Source organism: Oryctolagus cuniculus, chromosome 6, assembly GCF_051225735.1.
Source record: "Oryctolagus cuniculus isolate XC-2025 breed Fujian yellow rabbit chromosome 6, ASM5122573v1, whole genome shotgun sequence".
Lineage (NCBI taxonomy): Eukaryota > Metazoa > Chordata > Mammalia > Lagomorpha > Leporidae > Oryctolagus > Oryctolagus cuniculus.
The window spans coordinates 77,465,273-77,489,393 of NC_142872.1; the positions used below are offsets into that span (position 1 = coordinate 77,465,273).

The window sequence follows — 24,121 nt, forward strand, 5'->3', positions numbered from 1 at the left end:
TAGGAAGTGCTCCAGTTCATCTTCATAGTTTTGCAGTTACCAAAGGTTGATACAAGCAGTCTTCCAAAACTTCATGGAAAATATGTATCATGAAAAAACTATGTGTGGATTTCAAACATTTTTGCACCAAAATAATTTTTTTTCATTCTATTTTTCTGTGAACTTTTTTGTGAACTACTCCTTTAATGAGGGGTAACAGAAGAGACAACATTGAGAATCTGCTCTGCAGGGCCTGAGGGGTGCAGATGAGCTCCTGACTGATGCATGGACCAGAGCTAAATAGGATGTCTGACAAGAAGGAAGGGAGAAGAGCCAGATGTGATGGAGCAAGCACACAATGTGTACTATTGTGATGGGCGACTTAGAGAACATGCTCAGTGTCAAGGATGACCTTCTGTATCTACTTGGAGTTGAAAGAACTTGAATCAGCTTCTTAATCAAGGAGAACAATGAAAGAAGAGTGCTTATTCCCAGTGCTCCCACCTGTTGGGTCAGGAGCCCATGCACATCTTTTTTTTTTTAACTTTTATTTAGCAAATATAAATTTCCAAGAGCCCATGCACATCTGACATAACATATTGCCTTCTCATTTTTTTGCACCCAGAATGCAATACCTACTGATTTTTTACACAGAAACTAAATCATTTTCATGTTTTTTCATATATTTGCTTCTTCTGTTTTTCTATGTTTCCCTATGTGAAATATGATTGAATGTGTTAGAGATTCAGTTTTTTCATAGGTAAGCAGATATACTGCTCCCTAGGGTGATCATATGTTTCAACTAATATATCATTTAAAAATGATAATGCATTATACAAATGCTAGTAATCTTTTGAATGAATCAATCATTCCTTGTCCTGAAACTGAATCTGAAGCCTTATCTCATTTTGGAGGTAGATCGTTTCCTTAAGTTCAGATCCAGTGACATGCAAAGCTGGCATGGGGTCTTGAGCGGTGGCCCATTTCCTGGTTTTCCATGTGTTTTGCACATGGTTTTTGAATCCCAGCTGTACACAACTCAAAAGTTTCTGACTTTGAGTGGCTGTTGAGTCCTGGGCACAGCTAAGCTGTTTAAGTGAATTTGCATTCAGTGGAAAAGGGTCCCCAACCCTATTAGAGGCTGCCTAAGGTCTGGTGAGGCACAAGGCAAGGATGCTTTCACATGCAGGAAGTGTGATGCTCTTTAAACAAACCTGCTGTAAATAAGGCGGGGGGTATCATTGCCCCCAATGAAACTAACCTAAGATTCTTCACTCACTTCTGACCCTGAACCAGAAAGGATCTGAAAAATTGACTGGTTGAACTCCCTGAAACAAATGATGCTTGAGTGGTTTCATGCATAATAACAGCCTTTGATGTAAATGGAGCCATCAGTCAACAGCCACTGATGCTGTGTTGTAACCTCTATTTCTGCAAGGCCCCTCTTGGGGGGACCAAAAGCACCCAGGAGCTTATTGTCTTTGCACACCCCAAGCCCAGAAAGCAAGTTACAGTCCCTCATAACCAGCCCTTTCAGTGAAGATTTGGGGAAATTCTGGAAGTCAGGACTCCAGCATAAACCCTTTCACAACTACATTATTAGAGAGCTTTGTGCTTTAGCTCTGGCAGCCTAAATCCTGCTCTTACAAAGTAAGTAGGATACTGTTCTCATAAAACTTGCGGATCAAGTGATGCCTTAAACATTACATTCAGATAAAACTAAAACTAGTTCTTTCAGCCTCGGGTCTTCCTATGCATTGAGTCAGCACCCAGTGTGTAACATCTGTCAAAACACTTGGTCCTTTCATAGCTTTTATTGAGTATGGGATACTTGACACTGAGGCGCAATCCTCAAGGCTGCCTTGGAGGGAGGACAGTGTTGCCGGAGGAACAGCACACATCTCCCTGCCTGCTCACATCTATTAGTGAGGTGCTGCATGCCATTGTGCTTTATTTCTTTTAAAACAAATATATGCTTGCAGTTTGCATGATGAACTTAGAACAAAAATGAAAGGAGATGGATAGGAGTCATTTTCAGACAAGATTTACCTCCAAGGAGCCCACCAAGCAGCAGATCGCTTCATCACCTCCTGCCTGACAAAGCAGTGACATTAAAGCAAAGGCATGTCCTAATCGTCACGCGTGTAACCACTTTTTTCTTTTTTTCACATTTGTATGCTAATCACGAGAAGCAAAAATAGACTTAGATTGGAAATCAAAGATTGGTTGTATACAGGTAATAGAGTGCTTGAACGCTTTATTTAAAGATAGAAGGCTCTTGAACCAGGCTTTATTATTGAACTAAGACTATCTATCCTTTTTGACACTTTTTAAATTAAGTTCTTCCTCTAATTTATGTTTTTGTCAGCTTTCTTCCCTTACCTGGTTTTAAACTGGCTTTTTTCCCCCTCTCTCTCTAAGTAATAAACTACCCCGGAGCAGAGGGAAAAAAATTTTAATGACCCTCAAAATTCAGATTAACAAAATGGATCATTTGTATATGGCCACAGAATTATGAATCCTTCTGAAATATCTGTACAGAAATTTTGTCTGACACAAATTTTCATTTTCCTTCTCTCTGACATAGCTTTGACTTGCCCCTCTTGAAAATGGAATACTTACAGTGTCTCTTAAAGCAAGGCCAAACACTAAAAAGTCAAGGAGCTTGGGGGACAGTTTTAAGGCTCAAATGAAAAGCTTTTTTATTTTTTTTAATGAAGGGAGACAAACTTCCACAACATGTTAACGCATCAAGTAGCAATCGTATGCCTAAGCTGGACTTGCAGCACCAGATCCGCCTGCCCCTTCACTGGATGCTCAAGCTGCCTTCTTATTATTGTGAAGCCAGCCTGCCTCCCAGTATGTTCTTCCTCCCATCTGACTTCCGCAGAGTTTGAGAGAGCTTAGGACAAACAGAATAGGGGAGCAGCTGCACGCTGATGACTGGTGGCAGCCAGATAATCCACTGTGATATCTTATTGGGAAAAATTGGGGACAATATAATTTCCCCAATTTAACACAACCCCTGCCTGGGAAATGCAAACCAACCTTAACATTCTAAATCTCCTCTGGTTTGGCAGTATTTTTTGTTTTACTATTGTGTATATAGGAGAGACAGAAAGGGTGAGAGAGCACAAAGCTATGCCAAGGAAAAGAAGTATTGCTTCAACTTGACAAACAAGAACCAGAGAGCAAAAAATTATTTACAAAACAATGTCTTTTTGGCAGTGTATTTTTCTCCAGTGTTACTATATTTGTCAATAGGCAAATTCCACTGAAGTCTGGTTGATTTCTACAAACATGAACTTCTGCTTTTCTCATGATTGTGGAAGATGGCTCTTCTGCTATCATGCCTTCATAGCTTTTCTCACATATCTGTATTTTACCAGCCCTCCTAGACTAAGTGGAGTTCCATGTGCCCTTCAGGAATGTCAACACAAAAGTACTTAAAAAAAGTTGTTGAAAAATGAGACAAAAACAAAAGTTTATTTTAGTGCAAAAATTTTTGGAAATCTATGCACATATGAGGTCTTTACAAGTTCATGGAAATGTATATTATGAAAAAACTGCATGGATTTCAAAAATGTTTTGCTCCAAAATAAACTTGCCTTTTAATTCCATTTTCCCAAATTTCTTCAAGTACCCCCATGCCACCCATCTCTAAATACCTCACACTCCAATCAGCAGAGGACCAGACAGCACAGTGAATACAGAACATGCACAGCCACCTCAGCCAGTCCAGGCTACAATTTGACTCCCACTTGCTGGTAGAGTGTCCCTTATGTGAGTCAGTCTCTCCGCCTCTGGAATGGGATAATAACATTCCTCCTGATTAGTTTGCCATGTTTATTAAAATGAAGAATGCTACATAGTAGGCATGATAATAATATGTGTTAAACAAATCAAATCCTATTAATATAACCCACTTTAATAGAATTAAGTCAGAAAATAATTTATTTACCAATCATGGGAAATCGTAGTGCCAGTTGCTGCAGATAAACATCTCAAAAGGTTGCAGGCTAGCACAGGACCTAAGTCAAGTATGCAAATAAGTATTGAATAAAATAGAATGAACACTGGACATTTTCTATGACTGAATTGCAGAAGAAAATATCAGTAGGGTGTGACTGAAATTCAAAGAAATCATCAAACAGTAATTAGTTGAGGAAGTGCTAAAAGTTTAATAGATAATGACATTTAATATGACTTCTTTGAGAATTACTAATACTTAATAATGGAATGATGAATGAGTCAGAGATAAATGGAGCAGAATAATATCTGATGAACAGATCCCAATTTGTGGAAGGATTTGTGTATAGAAAAGACAGCATCACCTTCACTCTGCAGGTGTCAGCCTGAGACCTCCATGAAGACTGCATGGCACAGCATGGGAGCTAAGGCTGCACAGTCTGAAACCTGGGCTCAGATCCCAGCTCCTCTACTCCCTAGCTATGTTGTAGATGAGATGTTTAACAGCACCACAGTTCCCTTCCTACCTCTCTAAAATAGATGCTAGCAACATTCACCTCATTGGATTGCTTCAAGCATTAAATCAAATAGTACATGTCAAGCAGTTAGCACTTGCTCAATAAGCACCCGATAAATGCTACGATTTTGTTCTTTTATAACTTTTTAAAGATTTATTTATTGCTTTGAAATTCAGAATTACAGGGCAGGGGAGGGGGGAGACAGAGAGAGATATTCTATCCACTGGTCCACTCCGCAAATGGCCACAGCGGCCAGGGCTGAGTCAGGCTGAAGTCAAGGGCCAGGTCTTGCACATGGTTCAGGGGCCCAAGCATAAGTGGCCATCTTCTGCTGTGTTCACAGGCACATTTACAGTGAGCAGGATCAGGGGTGAAACAGCCCGGATTCAAACCAGTGCCCATATGCCGTACCAGCACCGCAGACAGTGGCTTACCCCTCTGCACCATTATAACTGGTCCCCTATAACTTCTAAATGTTATTTTAAATGATAACTCCTATCTACACACATAAACAATGAATTCCAGACAAAGTAAAGATTTAATATAAAATATAAAGGCAATCTAGAAAATAATAACTTTGTTTTGGGAAGTGCAAATTTCTATTAGCAACAAAACGTAATAGGTGTGATTTCATAAGATCCAAAAAGTTAATGATGTTTGTATCAAAACATCATGAATTATAAAATCTATTAATAGAGTGGGAAATATTTGTGACATAAATGTAATATATAAATAACTCACAGGTTAAAAAATACTAAACTAAACAGTAAGATGGCGAAGAATTTGAAATGATATGGCACATACTGAGAAAGTTAAGTGGATGCTTTTATTCTGGAACATCTACTACATATGGCCAGGACAAGTGTGATCATTGTAAACTGAACAGATATTCTCTCTTGATGTACATGCATCTTATCTAAAACTGGGTCTCTCTTCAGGAAGTAATTAATAACAAAATAAAATCTTCTATTTTCATTGTCTTCACCAATTATATTTCTTTTATGTTATTTTCAATAACTTCATTCTTATACTCTCTGGTTCCAACTCCCTACTTGTAAGTCAATACAAACAGGAGGAAATACAGACCCTATATCGGGGCTGATCACAGGGTCCTCCAGCCTGCAGCTGGAGCAGAATCCTGGAGGCATGCCAGGCACTGGCCTGGAAATAGTAGACCTCACTTACAGTCTTCACATACAGTCACTACACAACTGTGGAGTCAGCCAACCATGGACCAGGAAGTGAGAAACAATTCGCATTTGTACTGAACTTTCTACAGACTTTTTCTCCCTCATCATTATTCACTAAACAATGAAATACAATGATATTTACAGGGCATTGATGTTATACCAGGTACTATAGGTAATCTAGAGATGATGTAAAGTATATGAGAGGATTGTGCAGGTTACATGCAAATACATCACTGCATCTGTGGATTTTGGTATCTTCAGGGGGTCTTGGACCACTCCCCGACAAATGCTTAGGGACAACTGTCTTTCACTGGCCAGAACAGTCACTGGCCCAAAATGAATGCCAGACAAACCCATGGGCCCAGCACAGGAAATGAGCTTGGTGGGTATTCTACCTGGTTTCAGCAATGCTACTTTATGGTCCATTCCAGGTTGGGATACAGAGTAGCAGTATAAAGTGATGGTTTTTGATATCATAAAGTAAGTCTCATTGTATAGTTCTGAGTCAAAAACTTTGGCCCACATAATCAGTATCAATGTAGTTAAGTAAAAATCATACATAAATCAAACTCAGTGTAACATTGAAATATTAATTGATAAATTATGAATACCTTACATTTATTTTTCTACTTTTATCTCTTTTCCAAACATTGTGCAACAAACATGCATTACGTTTTTTTTAAAGTGAGGGACTTTCTTTCAAAGATGGAGATTTCAGATTAGCATTGGATGCCTCTTACCAGATTCTGGAAAACAGAAATAAATGGAACTACCGAACTATATGAAACCACATCTACATATGTACTACTGCCTGTACACAGACTTTTTTTTGTGTTTCATGCTTTTTTTTCTTTTTTTTAAAGTTTTATTTAATGAACATAAATTTCCAAAGTACAGCTAATGGATTACAATAGCTTCCCCCTATTTAAGATATTGTTTCAAGCCGGCGCCGCGGCTCACTAGGCTAATCCTCCGCCTTGCGGCGCTGGCACACTGGGTTCTAGTCCCAGTCGGGGCGCCGGATTCTGTCCCGGTTGCCCCTCTTCCAGGCCAGCTCTCTGCTGTGGCCAAGGAGTGCAGTGGTGGATGGGCCAAGTGCTTGGGCCCTGCACCCCATGGGAGACCAGGATAAGTACCTGGCTCCTGCCTTCGGATCAGTGTGGTGTGCCTTGTGGAAGATGTTGAATGCTAGGTTGAAGGAACATTGCTTTGGCACAGGTTCTTATTTGCTTTCCTATCAATCACCTCAAGGAATCATCAACCTGGGACCACTTAATTAAATTCTCAAGCTCAGCTCTTCAGCCACACTGGTGCTATGAACTCCAGCTGCAAATGGGCAAGTACATCAACTTTAGGTCACCACTACTTCCAGGAGTTAACTTTTCTTCCACAGAGCCCAGATTAAGCTATGCTACTTTAATTTGCTTTCCCCTTTCTGAGAGTACAGGTCCTGAGATTGCACCTGGATCTCTTCCCTCCTGTGCCTCTTTAGGCTTCAACACAGTAACCCTGGTCCACAAAGCATTGGCACATGAGCCTCAGAGAGCAAAAGTTGCTTTGGCATATTTTGATACACTCCTTGTGGTCCCTGATTTTAAATGTTTTTTCAGCCTTCTATTGGCTCCTTCTGTTTATCTAGCTCAGTGATGTATTTCAAAACACAATTAATCCAGTCTTTTAGTTTGTAAAATTATCTCTACCGGGAGAATGTATAAGTTAGTTTGGACAAACTAACACAGATGTGTTTTCTCTGTGTGTCCTTTCTTACGTATTAAGCCAGCTAATGAGGAAGTTGCTGTTCCTCATAAGACTATACAAATTTCTGTATGCTTGAACATTCATGGAAGATGGATAAAAGAAACAACCAAGCATTATATTCAAGAAAATAGTGAAAAAATCAATATTAATAAGAGTAAATGGAAGGGACGATTCAATTCTTAAAATGCAAAGTCACTTTGAGAACAAAGAATTAGGTACAGAGATGATAAACAAGGTTACGTGTTTTTGGGGTGTGTTGTTTCACCAATTCTATGAAATAGACTGGGGTTGACAAACTATGAACTGCAGCCCAAATCCTGCTGCCACCTGTTTTTGTAGGTTACTTGAGTTGAAATGATTTTTATATTTTAAAATGGTTGGGAGGAAAATGGAAAATAGTATTTCATGACACATGAAAATTCTATGAAATTTCAATTTCAGCATTCATACTAAAGTGCTGTTGGAACACCGTCGCACCCTATCCTGTTTGTCCTGTCTGGCCACTCTCTCAGTCCCAGGACAGAGGTGAACAGTTCTGATGGAGACCATGTGGCCCGCAAAACCTGTGTGCTGACTCCTGGCCATTTACAGTGAAATGTGCTAACTCCTGAAACAAACAAGCTTCTGGTAGGATCGCCAGAAGGACAGATGTGAGAGAGAAAGTAGAGATATAAAATAAGCCACAGTTTAAAAAGGAAAACAAGCACAAATACAGAAGAGCATTAACATTACAATTCTCTTTGAAAGCAAATTTGGAAATATCACAAATGAATTTCTAGGAAAAGGCACGGTACACAAATATTATCAAAAGAGGTAAAATGCCTGAAACAATTGCTAATGACCAAAGTAATATTAAAAACCGTCACAGATAAGTATCTTCTTCCCTTCAAAATGGTCATAGATACTGATGCTTTTAAAAATATTTATTTATTTATTTATTTATTTATTTATTTGTTTTATAAGAATTACAGAGAGAGAGGGAGAGACACAGAGAGATCTTCTCTCTATTGGTTCATTCCCCAGATAGCCACAATGACCAGCACTGGACCAGGCCAAAGCCAGGAGCTAAGAGCTTCATCCAGGTGTCTCACATGGGTGGCAAGGGTCGAAACACTTGGGCCATCCTCTGCTGCTTTTCCCAAGCCTTTAACAGGGAGCTGGATCAGAAGTGGAGGAGACAGGGCTAGAGCCATTGCCCGTATGAGATGCTGGCATTGTAGGCTGTGGCTTTCCTGCTATGCCACAATGCCGGCCCTGCTAATGCTTTTATATACTTGTTACCTCAAACTAAATAATTTATATTTTATTTAATTTTTCGAAGCATAAATTAGAAAGAAAATCTTGATATTGAATAACATAATCTTAAAATACAAAGAAAAAAGCAGGGTAAATGATAGCATATTCCTGAAAAATAATTATATTACATTTTACTAGAAACTTAAAGACTGAGGTGATATAAACAAATACTGTCTTTTCTTAAAATGTGGGAATATTTTAATATTAACATATTTATTAATATATCTGGATATATTACAAAGTCATAAGGAAAAAAACTGTCATCTCAACACTTGCCAAAATGTATTTTATTAAATTCAACATTTGTCCATGATGAAAAGCTAAGTAAAGCAAGAATTGATATTAATTCTTAGTATGACATAAGAAAACCCATCTCAAACCAATTTCCAATGTTCACACAAAGCTGAAATGTTATAAACATTTCCAATTAACTAAGAAAAAATATACTCTCCTCACATTATTCAACATTTTCCTGGAAGTGCAATTCAGTAAAATATTAGAAAAAGTCAGTAGAAAAGCCACCATTATTTACAGAGGTTATTACAATCTGCTTGGAAAAATCTAAGAAAAACAATAATAAAAACAATTGCAAAATAATGACATTGTATGAAACCTGTTCTCTCCCTCTTCTCCTCCCTCCCTCCCTCTCTCCCTCCCTCCCTCCTTCCTTCCTTCCTCTTTCCTCTCTTCTGACTAGATGTCAGAGCCCAAAGGAGCAGAAGCAGGTGTTCATTTAAGGTTGTAGTGTCCTGCCAGGCCAGTAGAGCTCAGACTAGGTGAAGGTGATACACATTCAGTTAAGGGATCAAGGAGAACTGCTGTGGGGGTGTCAGAACCCTGTTGGGTGAAGGTGGTTCCCACAGCAGTGCTGCTGTGGGCCATCAAGAATGTCCCAGCCAGCAGAGCAAGAGCAGCTTTCAATAGGGTGGGGTCCGCGCAGTCTGCCCGGAGGATTGAACCCCGTGCATAGGGCGTGAAAACTGTTAAGAGGTAAACGGGTGGGGTCCGCGCAGTCCACCCGGAGGATTCAATAGATATACAAATAAGTAAGTCTAGCTTCCAGTGGTATGCACATGCCTGTGCTTATGATTATGTTTGTTTGTTGACACAGAAATATTTGGATAATCCCAGTGCTATTCCCTGAGAGGACCAGTCTACAGCAACACCTCTACAGCAGCAGACACACCAAGCACTAAGATCTTGGTTTCTAAGTGCCAGTCTCCCTGAAAAGGGGACTGGGACTTCTCAGAGAAATGACTGAGTTCATGACTGGAGCAAGGTCAGAAAAGTACGAAGGATATCTGAACATATTGCTGCGTGAAAGAATCATGGAAATATGTGAAAAGGACACAGAGCCAGCTAGAAGTCCCCTCACTAGGCATGCCTGCAACAATTTAGCACCAGCATAAATAATGACAGCAACCCACAAACCCTTGGATAATGAACCTATCCAGGTACAAAAATAACACAAAATAATTGGAGTAGTACAATATATTTGTAGAGCAGAAGATAAAAAATATACACATATATACAAAATATACACCTATATGGAGAGATGCTAATAGAAAAATCTTCATTTGGTGATCGTAACGGTAATAATTCACTGGTAAGTCAAGAAGCACCCATGAATGCTAAAAACGAATGGGTGAAAGCTTGATAGGGACTTCCTGACCTAGTCCCAAATGACCTCTCCCCGCAAAAAATCTTATCTATTATAAAGGAATAAAAATTAACCTTACTTTAGAGAAAGCTGGTAGAAACTACCTGTATTAGGGCTGCAGTAACAGATTGCTACAAACTTACTGGTTTGCAATAACACATTTTTTTTCTCTCAGATCTCTGGTGCCCAGGAGTGCAAACTCAAGGAGTCAGCAGGGCTCTGCCTACTCTGAAGTCTCCCAGGTAGGAGCCTTCCTGCCACTTGCAGCTTCTGGTGTTGTTGGCACTCCTTGCTGCCCCCCTCTTGTGTATGCATCTTTCCAGTCTTTGCCTCCATTATTCCTTTGTGTCTGTGTCTTCAAACATGTCTCCTCGTTCAGGAACACCAGCTCTTGGAGTTAGGGTCCACACACTCTTCCAGCATGACCTCATCTGAATTTGATTACATGTACAAAGACTTTCTTTCCAAATAAGATAACACTTATAGGAACAGGAATTAAGACTTCAATGTGGACTTCAGATGTGACGAAATGGGTTAAGCTGCTGCCTGCAGTGTCAGCATCCCATATGGGCTCCAGTTCAAATCAGTTGCTCTACTTCCAATCCAGCTCCCTGCTGTTGCACCTGGGAAAGCAGCATAAGATTGTCCAAGTTCTTGGGCCCCTGCACCCATGTGGAAGACCTAGATGAAGCTCCTGGCTCCTTGCTTTGGCCTGACCCAGTCCTGGATGTTGTGGCCATTTGGGGAATGAACCAGTGGATGCAAGATATCTCTCTCTCTCTGTAACTCTGCCTTTCAAATGAATTAATAAATCTTAAAAAAAAAAGACTTCAATGTGTCTCTCCAGGAAAAAATTCAACCTACAATACACCTTAGTCAACAGTTCAAAGTGAGCACTGTAAAGGGACCCATGGAAGCAAGGGTGCCTCTGATCAGACAAAATAAGTAGAGAGAATAAGTAGAGAGTACCATTATTTCTGACATCCCTGCCAAAGATCGACAGATTGAACGCAGCTGCAAAGAAATTCATATTCATATTGACAGATATTCTAGAAAGTGGTCTCTACTATTCAAAAAGACTCTCAAAAAACATGAAATTAAACACAATAATTTACCCTAGGTTGGATCATTTTCTTATAAAAGACATTATTGGGACAAATTGGCAGTACTTGAATGGGGTCTATAGGATCACAAGGTGGAACTCTAAAGAGGATATTTCTTGATTTTGATGGTAATTTATCATAGCATGATTATGTCTTTGCAGGAATTACCAAAGCATTTAGGGTGAAGGAGCATCATGTTAACAACTTCCTCTAAAATAGTTCTGAAAAAAAAAGGGTCTTCCATAAGATTCATACACCTTCCCTATAAGTCTAAAATTATTTCAAGATAATAATCACTTTATCATAAGAAGAAATAAAGATTAAAATCACTGAAGATATCTAATAAACTTAGATAAATGAAAAAACAGTCTGTGCTCCTGATGAGAACTGTCTGTAGATGTAAAATGAAATCATCATATAAATTGTTGCCACTCCAGTAAAATACTAGAAGTTTTTTCAGGCCAAGGAAATCTGAAAAAAAAAAAATCAGAGAATATGCACATGCATGCATAAATATACCTACCTATACTTACAAAGTAAAAAACAATGAGAAGAAATGTAAATTCTGAGAATTAAAATATATTATGAACTATATTAGTTTCAGCATAGATGGAAATTTTTCAAATCATTACTTCCAGAAATTTTCTGAAGGAAATTATGAAAGTTAAGAAAAATAAGAACAGGCTCATTGAAATGTTTATCATATCATAATTTATACTCAAGTTAAATGAACACCTATATCAATATTTTTGGATGATTTTTGTTACATTTTACTTATTAATCCATTTGGGCTTCTATAACAAATTACCATAAACTGGGTAGATTAAACAACATAAACTCAAAATTCCAGAGGCTGGGAAGTCCAAGATCAAGGTTCTAGAAGATTCTGTACCTGGTGAGGGTGCTCATCTTGGCTCAGACAGCTGTCTTCCTGTTGCATTCATACAGAAGGAGGAGAGAGAGAGAGGTATCTTTGGAATGTCTTTTATAAAGGGCACAAATTCCATCACTAAGGAATCCAGCTCCTAATGCCACTATCTTGGGGCTTTGGTTTTCAACATAGTAATTTCAAGGAATACACAGTGATTCAGTGTACAGAATGCTTTATTTGTATTTCCTCTTTTTTCTTTAATGACCATACAATAATTTAGGTAATGTATGCAATTAAAAATTTAAGAAATAGCTCATTGTGCTGAAATGTTGAAAACTCATTTCTTTCATAAATAAACACTAGAAAAGTGGTAGGAAGTTTTAGATCATAGATCATGAACAGCCCCAAGTCTGACCTAGTGCAAGGATACAATATGTGTTAGGTAATGTCTAAGTGACACAGCCAGAAAATGGTTTATATTAAAGCAATTGGAGGCATTTTATACAGTAGATCATGTCCTCCTACTGGAAAAATGTTTTGTACTTTGGCTTCTCGGAAAATCTTGCTTGGCTTTCCCCCTGACTTGGTGGTCACTGCTGCTTCTCCTTCTCTGGTGCTGATTTCTCCTCCCCACTCTGATTTTTATTGTGCAAGCACATGGGGCCCAGTCACTGGACTCATTTCTTCCCTTGCTCTCCTTCCTCCATTGAGCTCATCTAGTCTGATAGCTTGAAACTTGAATTTATGTCCCAGCTGCCGCACTTCTGATCTAGCTGCCTGTTAATGCACTGGGGAAGGCAGAAGAAGACGGCCCAAGTATTTGGACCCCTGATATCCATGTGGGAGACGTGTATGGAGTTCCAGGATCTTGGTGTTGGCCTGGCACAGCCCTGGTTGTTGTGGTAATTTGGGGAATGAATCAGTGAATGAAAGGTCTGTCTCTGTCTCTGTCTCTCTCTTTCTCTCCCTCTTCTATATCATTCTGACTTTCAAATAAATAAATAGAACATCTTTAAAATATAATGGAGGCCAAAAATTTAACTATTGCAAATCTTCTGATGCTCACCATTGTAAATGGATGGGTATTTTTATTTTTATCACTTCATTGAACATTAGCTAAGTGTATATTGTGTACCAGTCCTGTACAGAAGACACCAAAGAGAGAAAACAAAGAATAAAGATAGAAATATATAACATAAGGGTCAGTGGTGAGAGGCTCAGTAAGAAAAATAAAGCAGAGTAAATGCTGAGGAATTAAAGGGAGGTGTGTGGGTGTGGATAGTTCAGGTAGAACAGTCAACTGCATGTCCCTTTTAATGTTGTTTAAAATATACCTAATGCATTCAAACTGTTAAATATGGACATTATTGCTTGTGAAACTAAAATTTATTTACCAAAAGCAATGATTTTAAAACTATTAATTAAAAATAGAAAAATTATGTGTAAATATAAAATAATTAGGAAAGTAATACTCCAATAGCAGATGTCTAGGACTGAGGTTGGAAAAGGGTTCTGACATCACCTGTTTAGCTGTCTTCCTGCAAACACCTGCAGCCATGACCAGCACAACCAGTCCATTTCAGGGCAGGGTAGACTCAATGGCCTACAAGCTGATTCCTAAAACCAAACTACTTTACTTTTCCCACCCAAGACTCAGAAACAGAAGCCCTTAACATCAAGTACTGGATGTCCTTAGTGCCGCTCTTTTCTCCCTGATGCACATTCTATGCATAATGTTACTGTGCACAGGGATGATGGAAAGAAAGAAATCAGGAAGCACTAATTTTGCATCCTGAATTCAAAAAGGCCATTGGCCTGGTTGCTTAGTCATTCAAAACCTCATTTTGTGTTTAATCCATGTATGCTTTCAATCCTACCTTTGTGACATGTTCTATGCCCATAGCACTGTAATGTTTAAAATATGGATTGGAGAGGGAAAACAGGAGACCTCATTTTTCTTTTGTACAGTTTAATGGGAGTAGAGATGACATGGTAATTATGCATCTTGGTTGCTATAGATATCATCAGTGCTGGGAACAGATAGAAAACAGATAAAGCCACTGAAGGACTCTGTACTGCTCTGTTTCTGATAATGCAACAGCAACAACTAAGTTTTTCACCCACCTGCACATGTGCTCTGTAAGCATGCTGAATGCTGTGTAACTGCTACGTCTTTTGTTCTCCCTGGTTGAAGAGCACTCACTATTTCCACTATACATCCTTGTTTGGGAGACATAGATTGGATTTTGTGTTTGAATTGGAATTACATTGCAAACTGTAAGCAGACAAGATGGAGTGGGGTTGTTTGCATTATTCTGTGCTTTGTTTTGCTAGAAAAAAATCTGAAGAAAGAAATCTAAGGGGAAAATAAAAGGAATATTGAAATGTCAAACCATTGAGAAATCTAAGGGGAAAATAAAAGGAATATTGAAACGTCAAACCATTGTCTTGCATCCTGTGCTCTGATGCCCACGAATGACTGCATAGTACAGAGCCACGACAAGGGATTCCTATCTGCTTTCCCATCACTCTCTTCCTCTCTTTCTCTTCATGTGGCCTGCATTTAACAAGACAAAGGCAGGTAGGCCTCAGGCTATGACAAGGAAGTTGAATTTCATTCAAGGTACAGCAGCGAGTCTTGGGGAGCAAAGAGTAGGGACATGATGTTCCTCAAGTCATGCTTCAAAAGTCCCAACTGCTGGCGTGTAGGTGTGGAGTCACTTGGAAAGCGATGGCAGTAGTCACCAGGAATGCCACTGACAGAGATGGAGGGATGAGCACAAGGACATACTTTGGCAGTGGCACCAGAGTTCTTAATGGTCTGCATACATTGATGAGAGAAAGACAAAAAAAATTCCTAGATCCTCTCCAGAGCTAACACAGGACTAATGAAATCTAGAAGAAGCAGGTAGGGATAACAGCTGTCAATATTCAATTTTAGATATGCTCTCAGAAGTTAGCAGATCCTCAGAGGTGCTGCCACATGGACAGCTAGGCATTCACAAGGGGCTCAGAGAGAGAGGACAGAACAGAGCTGTGTATTTGAATGTATCTTCCCAAGCCTTCTTGCTATTTTCTCTCCTGTAAACTTGAGAAACATTGCTGCTTTAATGTAGGTACAATCTGAAGCCTAGCATTATTTTTGCTCAAGGCACCTGCTAGGATCCCTACTGAAGAATCTCAGGAAATAACTGGGATACCAGAACCTTCTCCCCTCTACAGCTTCAACGTCTCATCAATAAATGGGCTCATGACCTTATTTTTAAGGCTGGATCTAAAGCATTTAGCACAGCACTTAGAAAGGTAAAGACAGTTATGCTGCCAGGAGTTAGCAATGGGATGGAACACAAGCTCACACAAATTACATTTTGTCTGTGTGCTTGTCACTATTCAAACACAGCACATTTACATCCTCTTTTTCATTCACCTTTCTTTTATTTTTTTATTTTTAATTTTTAAATTTTTTTTGCCAGGCAGAGTTAGACAGTGAGAGAGACAGAGAGAGAGTTAGACAGTGAGAGAGAGACAGAGAGAAAGGTCTTCCTTCTGTTGGTTCACTCATTCCCCTAATGGCCGCTACGGCCGGCGCTGCACCGAACCGATGCCAGGAGCCAGGTACTTCCGGTCTCCCATGCGGGTGCAGGGACCCAAGCACTTGGGCCATCCTCCACTGCCCTCCCGGGCCAGAGAGCTGGACTGGAAGAGGAGCAACCGGGACTAGTACCCGGTCCCCCAACTGGGACTAGAACCCGGGGTGCCGGTGCTGCACGCGGAGGATTAACTAAGTGAGCCACGACGCCGGCCTCATTCACCTTTCAGAATCTCATGAAATGTGTTACAGGTTATTATCTTACATTTGTAATTCAGGAAACTAGTGAAGAGACAGTACTCTTATTTAACAACTGCACTATATCAAAAACCTGGGCAATCCAGAACAGCTTTCTCCCGCAAGCCCCTATTCTATCCATATCTGATCAAATAGGGTTCATAAGAAGTCATTTTACTCTCTTAGGTCAAGGCTGACAGATGGGGCCAGGGTGGTCCCTGGAACCATTCAGGAAATATTTGCCATTCATTCTGTTGCAAGGGAAGTGGTTGATAGGCTGCCTCCAGCAGTGAAGGCCTTCAGAATATCATACCCTCTGCAAGGGGTCTCTGTCCATGACCCCTCCACCACTGACTTCTGTTTAGACAAGAAATCAAAACCAGTATTACACCCAGAGGAGAGGAGAGGGTGGAAGAAATTAGTGCCATTCCATTGAAAGATGCAGCGAGCTGTTTTCTATCATATTCCCTAAAAACTACCCAGTAAATTAACTGGTATGGATCCTCTAGAAACCAGACGGACCCTACACAATGGTTGGCTGCAGTGTCCTTACTAGAGAACAACCATATGACCTCAGCCTCATGGTAAACAGCCACTGATTTAGCAAGTACATATTTCCCTTTTTTAATGAGAAAGGAGACCCAGCAAAACAGAACGCACTACAGTCTTCCCTGAATAACACTCCAACCCCTGTGCCTGGTGACAAGAAAGACAGCCAGCTCTGAGTGGAGCCTGGAACGGCACACGGCCTTGTAGAAATCCAGGCTATGATGCCAGCAGCCTTGCTGCTCCAGTCGTAAGAACTGAAGACCCTCTGATGCTGGAGGTGTCAGTGGTGAAAGGGAGACACAGTGTGGGGAGGAAGCACGATGCCAGTCCCTGCGTTTCTGGAACAAGGACGTACTATTTACAACAAAGGACTCTGTGTGTGCCAGAAAACAGCCGATGTTGTCTTGCCACCAGACCTGCTTACCAAAGGACTCCAAGAATCTGAGCAGCCTGCCCTTAGCTGAGTCTTCAAAGATTGCCCTGAGCAAGAGCTGAGGTACAAGTAAGCTTCACAAGCAGGTTCCCAAAGACATGGTGCCCTAAGCTTGCACCTGTGGGCATTCAGGGCCCAATTGAAGGACTCTCTGGGGAAAGAAAAGCTTCAGATTCTTTGCACAACCTGGAGTGGAAGTTCTTATGATGAGGGCAGGAAGGAATACATGTGGGATTCTGTGTATTTGGGTGTCCCTTGGTTTTCCCTCTCCCAAGTATGACTGCAAGGAGACACATGCAGTGTGGCCACTTGGGCCTGCAGAAGCTCAGATGCCTCAGGAGGGAGAGTCTGGATCAATCACAGGGTCAGCTACCAAGACTGGTGACAGGGGAAATTTGGAGTGGTTGATTGCCCTAAGGCCAAGTACATGGTGGGAACCTCTCCCACAAACCACCCTCCTGGAAGCAGACAGACTCTGCTGAGGAGGAACAGTGTGGTGCAGTAGGTTAAGCTGCTTTCTGGGATGCCCACATCCCATAGCAGAGTGCTGGGTTTAAGTCTTGGCTACTCCACACTTCTGATCCAGCTTCCTGGTAATGCACTTTGGAGGCAGCAGAAGATGGCCCAAGTACTTGGGTCCTTGCCACCCATTTGGGAGACCCAGGTGGGGTTTCTGGCTCCTAGTATCAGCCTGGCCTAACCACAGCTGTTATAGGCATTTGGAGTGAACCAGAAAATGGAAGATCTCTCTGTGTCACTCTCTATCTCTCTCTGCCTTTCAAGTGAATAAATAAACATATAGACAAAAGAGAGATCACCAGGACCCTGGAGGTTGCTCCTCAATTGCAGGTTGAGAAAGGAGTACAAGAATGGCCACAAGTGAGCCTCTCAGCGTCCCTTGTTGAAAGGGCTTCCTCTCAGTCACAGAAGTGCCATCAGCTGACAGCTGCACCACCGCGGCTATCTTCATGACTCAACAATGCCATCCTCTTCTCTGGCAGCTGCAATGAATGAGGGAACATCAGGGGTGGCCTGCCACACCATTCCTGCTGATTACAGGGCTTTGCCAAGGGGTGATCCTTGCTCCAAAATCCCATGGTGTTAGTTGAGGGTTGTGTTGTGGTTTGAGGCTCTTACTTCCTGTATTGCTTCTCAGCCTTTTAATCCTAGTAAACCTTGTGCCCTTCTAGTTGAACACTTACCCCATAGCATAGCACAGCACCGCACAGCACAGCATAGAATATCACAGAAAACACAGTACTAAGTACTGGTGGGTGGATGGGGATATGGATCGCGAGACTGTGATGTCCTTTAATGGATCCAATGAGCTCTGCCCTTTGGACTTAAAAGAAATTTTCTGCCTCCACTATTTATGCTCCTCACTATGGGATTATGTCCTGATAAACCCATATTAATTTGAAAATATCATAAGTCAAAATCAGATTGAAGCCATTTAAATCCATCTGAATCTCTTGGCTTAGCAGCAGAGTACCCTGCACTGTGTGGGTTGTTCCCTTTGTAACCAAGGGGCTGAGAGGGAGCTGCTCTCCAGGCTACTGCCAAGCCTTGCTAGAGTGAATTGGGTGCATAGCCCAGAAAAGATCCAAATTCAAAACCTCAAGTGCTGTTGCTGGTGACTGCAAATTGATTTTGTACAAGCATAAAGTCAAGAAATTTTAAGTCTCCCCATGGCCAAGTCTAAGATCGGCTGTAAGGCATAGAACACCCAAGGTGTCCCACTGCCTCAGTACCTTGGAGGAAGTATTGTCTCTATTTCCTTTAGAGCTATCCAAGGTGAGGCATTCCACTTCAGTTTGCCTGCTGTTAACTCCAGGGCAGATTAGATTCATAGTTGATCCTGCTTCAGGTTCTGAACCTGGGAAGTTACAGTTTGTAACCCAATTTCTCCCTCTTTTGCTTATGACCATTTTTGCTAGTGCATTGAAAATGCCAGTGACTTTAGACCTTCAAGCCATCATAGCCATCCCTGGCCTCCACCAAGCCCCAGGCCTCTTTCCCTAAGATCCTCCCCAGCACCAGCCACAGTCCAGGGGCCCAGCATCCACCTACCTGTGTTCCCTTGGGCACCTTCCTTCCCACCTGCTGTGAGACTGCCTTTTTTCTTGCCTGGTTCCCCTCTCTTGAGCTTCAGAGCCACAAAGACCAGCACAAGCACTAGAGAATCCTGCTCTGACAAAGCCAACCAGGCCTGACTTCAAAATAGGCAAGAGGATCTCACTAACTGCTACAGGCTTTGTTTTCTGAAGAACCAAGTGGAGCTGAACAGGGAAGGCTGGAGGGAGGGAATGAGTTCTTGCCGCCACTGAATAACAGTATGGCTTCAAATCACTTCACAAAACTGGGATGCCTGATTTTGAAGAGATAGTAGATTTCTTTTTTCATACATAGCCAATGCTCTGATTACACATTGCTTATCTAGAGGTAAAATAAATTGAAATTGTCAAAGTCGTGTTTGATTTAATTATATTCTATTTTCACCCAGATACAGAAACAAAACTGACTATTCAATAGGAGAATTCAACAAGGCACTGCCACATTTCCATGGAGATCCTCTGTTCTGATGCGGTGTTGAATAGAGGCAGCTACTATTAAGAGGCTTCATTGCAAAGATGATGCATTTTAGATTAGACACATAGAACAACCCGTCATTGACCCACTAACCTTGGGGATTGGAATCACCATTGCACCAGAACTTCCCAACTCCTGCACTTTTCCAAATCTTTGCTCAGGTGAAACCCTTCCCTGAAAGGCTATTCAGGGAAGCCAATCTGGATGTTTCTACTAAAGGTTATACCCTCACTGTGTGCTGTCTTAACTTGCTTGTTTTTTAATCTACAGTACTTATCATTTTCTTATAGTCTGTCTAATTTATTTACTATTGTTGGATTGTCAGCCTTTTCCATCAAATAATTAATCTCCATTAGAGGAAGAAGTTTCTAGGCTTTGTCCTATTTTGTCCCAAATACTTAGAAGAGTGTTGTCTTTAAGTAATACTGATGCATGTTTGTTGAAAAATACATGTGCTAGGTAACTACAACTTAGCTATGTTCCTGGGAAACAAATTAAAATTCAAAACTGTTTACTTAAAAACCTTTATCCTATATCCTTGATGATGTGCATTCCATTATTTATTCATTTTTTGTTATTTTTAAGTATTCAAGTCAAACAAGAATACATTTTTCTTATAAAAGTATTATAGGTTGGCCGGCGCCATGGCTCAATAGGCTAATCCTCCACCTAGCGGCGCTGGCACACCAGGTTCTAGTCCAGCTCGAGGCGCTGGATTCTTTCCCGGTTGCCCCTCTTCCAGGCCAGCTCTCTGCTGTGGCCCGGGAAGGCAGTGGAGGATGGCCCAGGTGCTTGGGCCCTGCACCCCATGGGAGACCAGGATAAGCATCTGGCTCCTGCCTTTGGATTAGCTTGGTGCGCCAGCTGCAGCATGCCAGCCGTGGCGGCCATTGGAGGGCGAAGCAACGGCAAAAGGAAGACCTTTCTCTCTGTCTCTCTCTCACTATCCACTCTGCCTGTCAAAAAATAAAATAAAAAAAATAAAAAATAAAATAAAAAGTATTATATGTAACACTAAAGTTTGAAATCACTCTGAAATAAAACTACTGTAAGAAGTCTAGTGTGCAGTGTTCCAGAATCTGCTAAACATCAGTGGACCCATTAAAAATGATTATCATGTTCTGAGTTTTTAGGTGAATGGTGTTATATTATGTGTGTATTCTACAACTTCAATCTTTCATTGAAGTGATGTATACATATTAGATCATGTAGACAACTTTAAGCTGCTAATTAAAATCTCGTAGTGTGAATAAACAACATTTATTTAGTCTTTCTTTTAATGATGGTCTTTATGGGTGCCTGAATGTCAAGGAATATACCTCCTTTTGTTCATGGACAAATATTCCTTGAAAGTCAATACCAAGTGGTAGAATTTCTGGGCAATAGGGCATACATATTTTAAATTTTAGTAATTACTGACAAAATGCCACCTGGTCCTGTGGTACCTTGTGGCACTTACACCATTACATGACAGGTCTTCATATGCACTTGACACTAGCAAACTTTATAATTTTTGTAAAACCTTCTATAATTTGTGTAGAATTGCCTGTTCTATAAAACTGGGACTTCCCATGAATGTAACTTTACATTCATTTAAGCTTTGTTTTATTGACTTAATTAAGTGTTATAGTTTTCTCCAAACCACCATGGTTATTGTGGTTAGAAATTATCATAGACATTTTCTACTTACTGTTACCATTTTGAATATAGTGTCTATTCTTATTGCATTACCTAAGCTTGTCCTCTGACTCTATTTGGTTTTCCAACTCAGTGGCCACACCATATGTGCTGCAACACAGCTACTGTTCAATATGTTTGCATCTATTTTTTACAACTTAATATTTCATTTCTTAATGTTGAGATAATGTATTTTAAATTTGCATTATAGTTAAAGGCTTAATGCTTCAGTACATAAAGAGCTCAACAAATAAAAAGTAAAACACCATATCTGGTAAATAGGCAAGGTATATAAACAATAATCAAATGAAATGATGCTCAGCTTCATTTGTATAAAGTAAAACTTAAAAACGCCACAAAATCATTAGATATTGTAGTATTCAATCCTTAACAATTTGTTTGACAAAGATTTAAGAGTTTGACAAAGTATTGTATTTGTAGTAAAAATGATACTGACTGGCATTTCTATCTCCTTTTTTGCTTTTTGATTTTTTTTTAATTTTGGCTTCCACATATGAGGAAGAACATGTACTATTTGTTTTTCTGTGTCCAGCTTATTTCACTCAACATCACGACCTCCTGTTCCAACATTTTGGTACAAATAATAGAATTTCATTCTTTTTTGTAGTTGACTAATATTTCATTAATTTTATATATATACATATATACATTTTATTTATTCATTCATCTAATTAGTTGTCTCTATATTTTGACTATTGTTAACAGTACTGCTATCAAATGGTGGTGTAGGTGTCTCTTTGATACAACATGTTCATGTCTTTTGGGTATATACCCAGTACAAGGATTTCTGGATTATATGGCAAGTCTATTAAGAAATCTCCATACTGTTTTCCACAGTGGCTGCACTAATTTACACTCCCGCCAAGAGTGTGTAAGTATTTCCCTTTGTCTGCATCCTTGCCAGCATTTGTTACTCTGTCTTCAGGATAAAAACCATCCCAACAGGGGCGAGGTGATATCTCATTGTGGTTTTGATTTACATTTCCCCAATGGCTAGTGATACTGAGTATTTTTTCATATATTTGATGGCCATTTGTATTTCTTCTCTCAAGAACTGTCTATTCATGCCTTTTGCCCATTTCTTAAAGGAATTTGTTGTTTTGTTATTGTTGAGCTTTTGGAGCTGCTGATATATTCTGGATATTAATGCTTTGCCTGATAAGCAGCTTGCAAATATTTTTCCCATTTGATTGGAGGTCTTCACTCTATTGATCATTTCCTTTGATGTGAAAACACTTCTGAATTTGATACACTTCCAATGGCCTCATTTTGCTTTTATTTCCTGTACTTTGGGGTCTTATGCAAGAAGTCATCACTGCACCAAGTTTTGAAATGTTTCCCATACATTTTCTTCTAGCATTTCATTGTCTCAAGTCTTAAATTTAGATCTTTGATCCATTTTGAGTTGATTTTTGTATGTGGTAAGAGGTAGAGATCCAATTTCATTCTCCTACATATATAAATCAGCTTTGTCAGCACCATTTTTTGAAGAGATAATCCTTCCCCCAGTGTATCGTTTGTGCAAGTTTGTCAAAGATCAGTTGGCTGTATGTACATGGATTTATTTCTGAGCTCTCTATTCTGTTCCAATGATCTACTTGTGAGCTCTTATAGCCATATCATGCTGTTTTAGTTACCACAGGTTTGTGGTGTGCTTTCAAATCCAGTATTGTAATACTTCCAACTTCATTTATTTATTTATTTTTGCCAGGTTTGCTTTGGCTGTTCTGGATCTTTTGTGAACACATATGGATTTTTAGGATTGTTTTTTCTAATTCTGTAAAAGATAGCACTGGTAGCTTGATATTGATTTAATTGAATAGGTAGATTGCTTTAGGTAGTTTAGATATTTTATTGATTTTAATTTTTCCAACCTACAAGCAAGGAATATCTTTCTCTTTTTTGTGCCTTTGATTTTTTCATAATTTTCTCCAATTTTCATTTTAGAGATCCTTCTCTTTGATTAAATTTATTCCCGAATCTTTAATTTTTTTTTCTGGTCATTATGAATGAGATTCCTTTCTTGATTTCTCTTTTGGCAAGTTCATTACTGGCATATAAAAACTTATTTTATGTGTGTAATAGGTTTACATCTTATAACATCTTCTTGTTTTATGCCATGTGCAAGGTCCAGGACCATGTGAAAAGCAGTGGTGACAGAGGGCATTTCTGACTCGAGTGGGGATGTTTTTAAGCATCACAATGATCAGGAGTGCTCAGGAAAATGCCCTTTCCCAAGTTAAGTGAAATTCTTCCCTCTCCTACTTTCAAAGAATGTGCATCATGTATGTGTGTTAAATCTCAGTAACTTTTGTTAATTTTTTTTTTTGACAGGCAGAGTGGACAGTGAGAGAGAGAGACAGAGAGAGAAAGGTCTTCCTTTGCCGTTGGATCACCCTCCAATGGCCGCCGCTGCAGCCGGCGCACCACGCTGATCCGATGGCAGGAGCCAGGATCCAGGTGCTTTTCCTGGTCTCCCATGGGGTGCAGGGCCCAAGCACCTGGGCCATCCTCCACTGCACTCCCTGGCCATAGCAGAGAGCTGGCCTGGAAGAGGGGCAACCGGGACAGAATCCGGCGTCCCAACCGGGACTAGAACCCGGTGTGCCGGCGCCGCAAGGTGGAGGATTAGCCTATTGAGCCACGGCGCCGGCTCACTTTTGTTATTTTTTAAAATTTGAA

The 24,121-nt window shown here is 40.2% G+C and overlaps 1 long non-coding RNA gene across 1 annotated transcript in view; it reads right to left on the bottom strand.

Moving 5' to 3' along the window:
* Window positions 1-12,161: 12,161 nt before the first annotated feature.
* Window positions 12,162-24,121, bottom strand: part of LOC149126192 (uncharacterized) — a 141,076-nt gene continuing 129,116 nt past the window's right edge. Inside the window, exon 3 of the long non-coding RNA XR_016235638.1 lies at window positions 12,162-18,153. This is a non-coding gene — a long non-coding RNA (uncharacterized LOC149126192). The remainder of the gene's footprint in view (window positions 18,154-24,121) is intronic.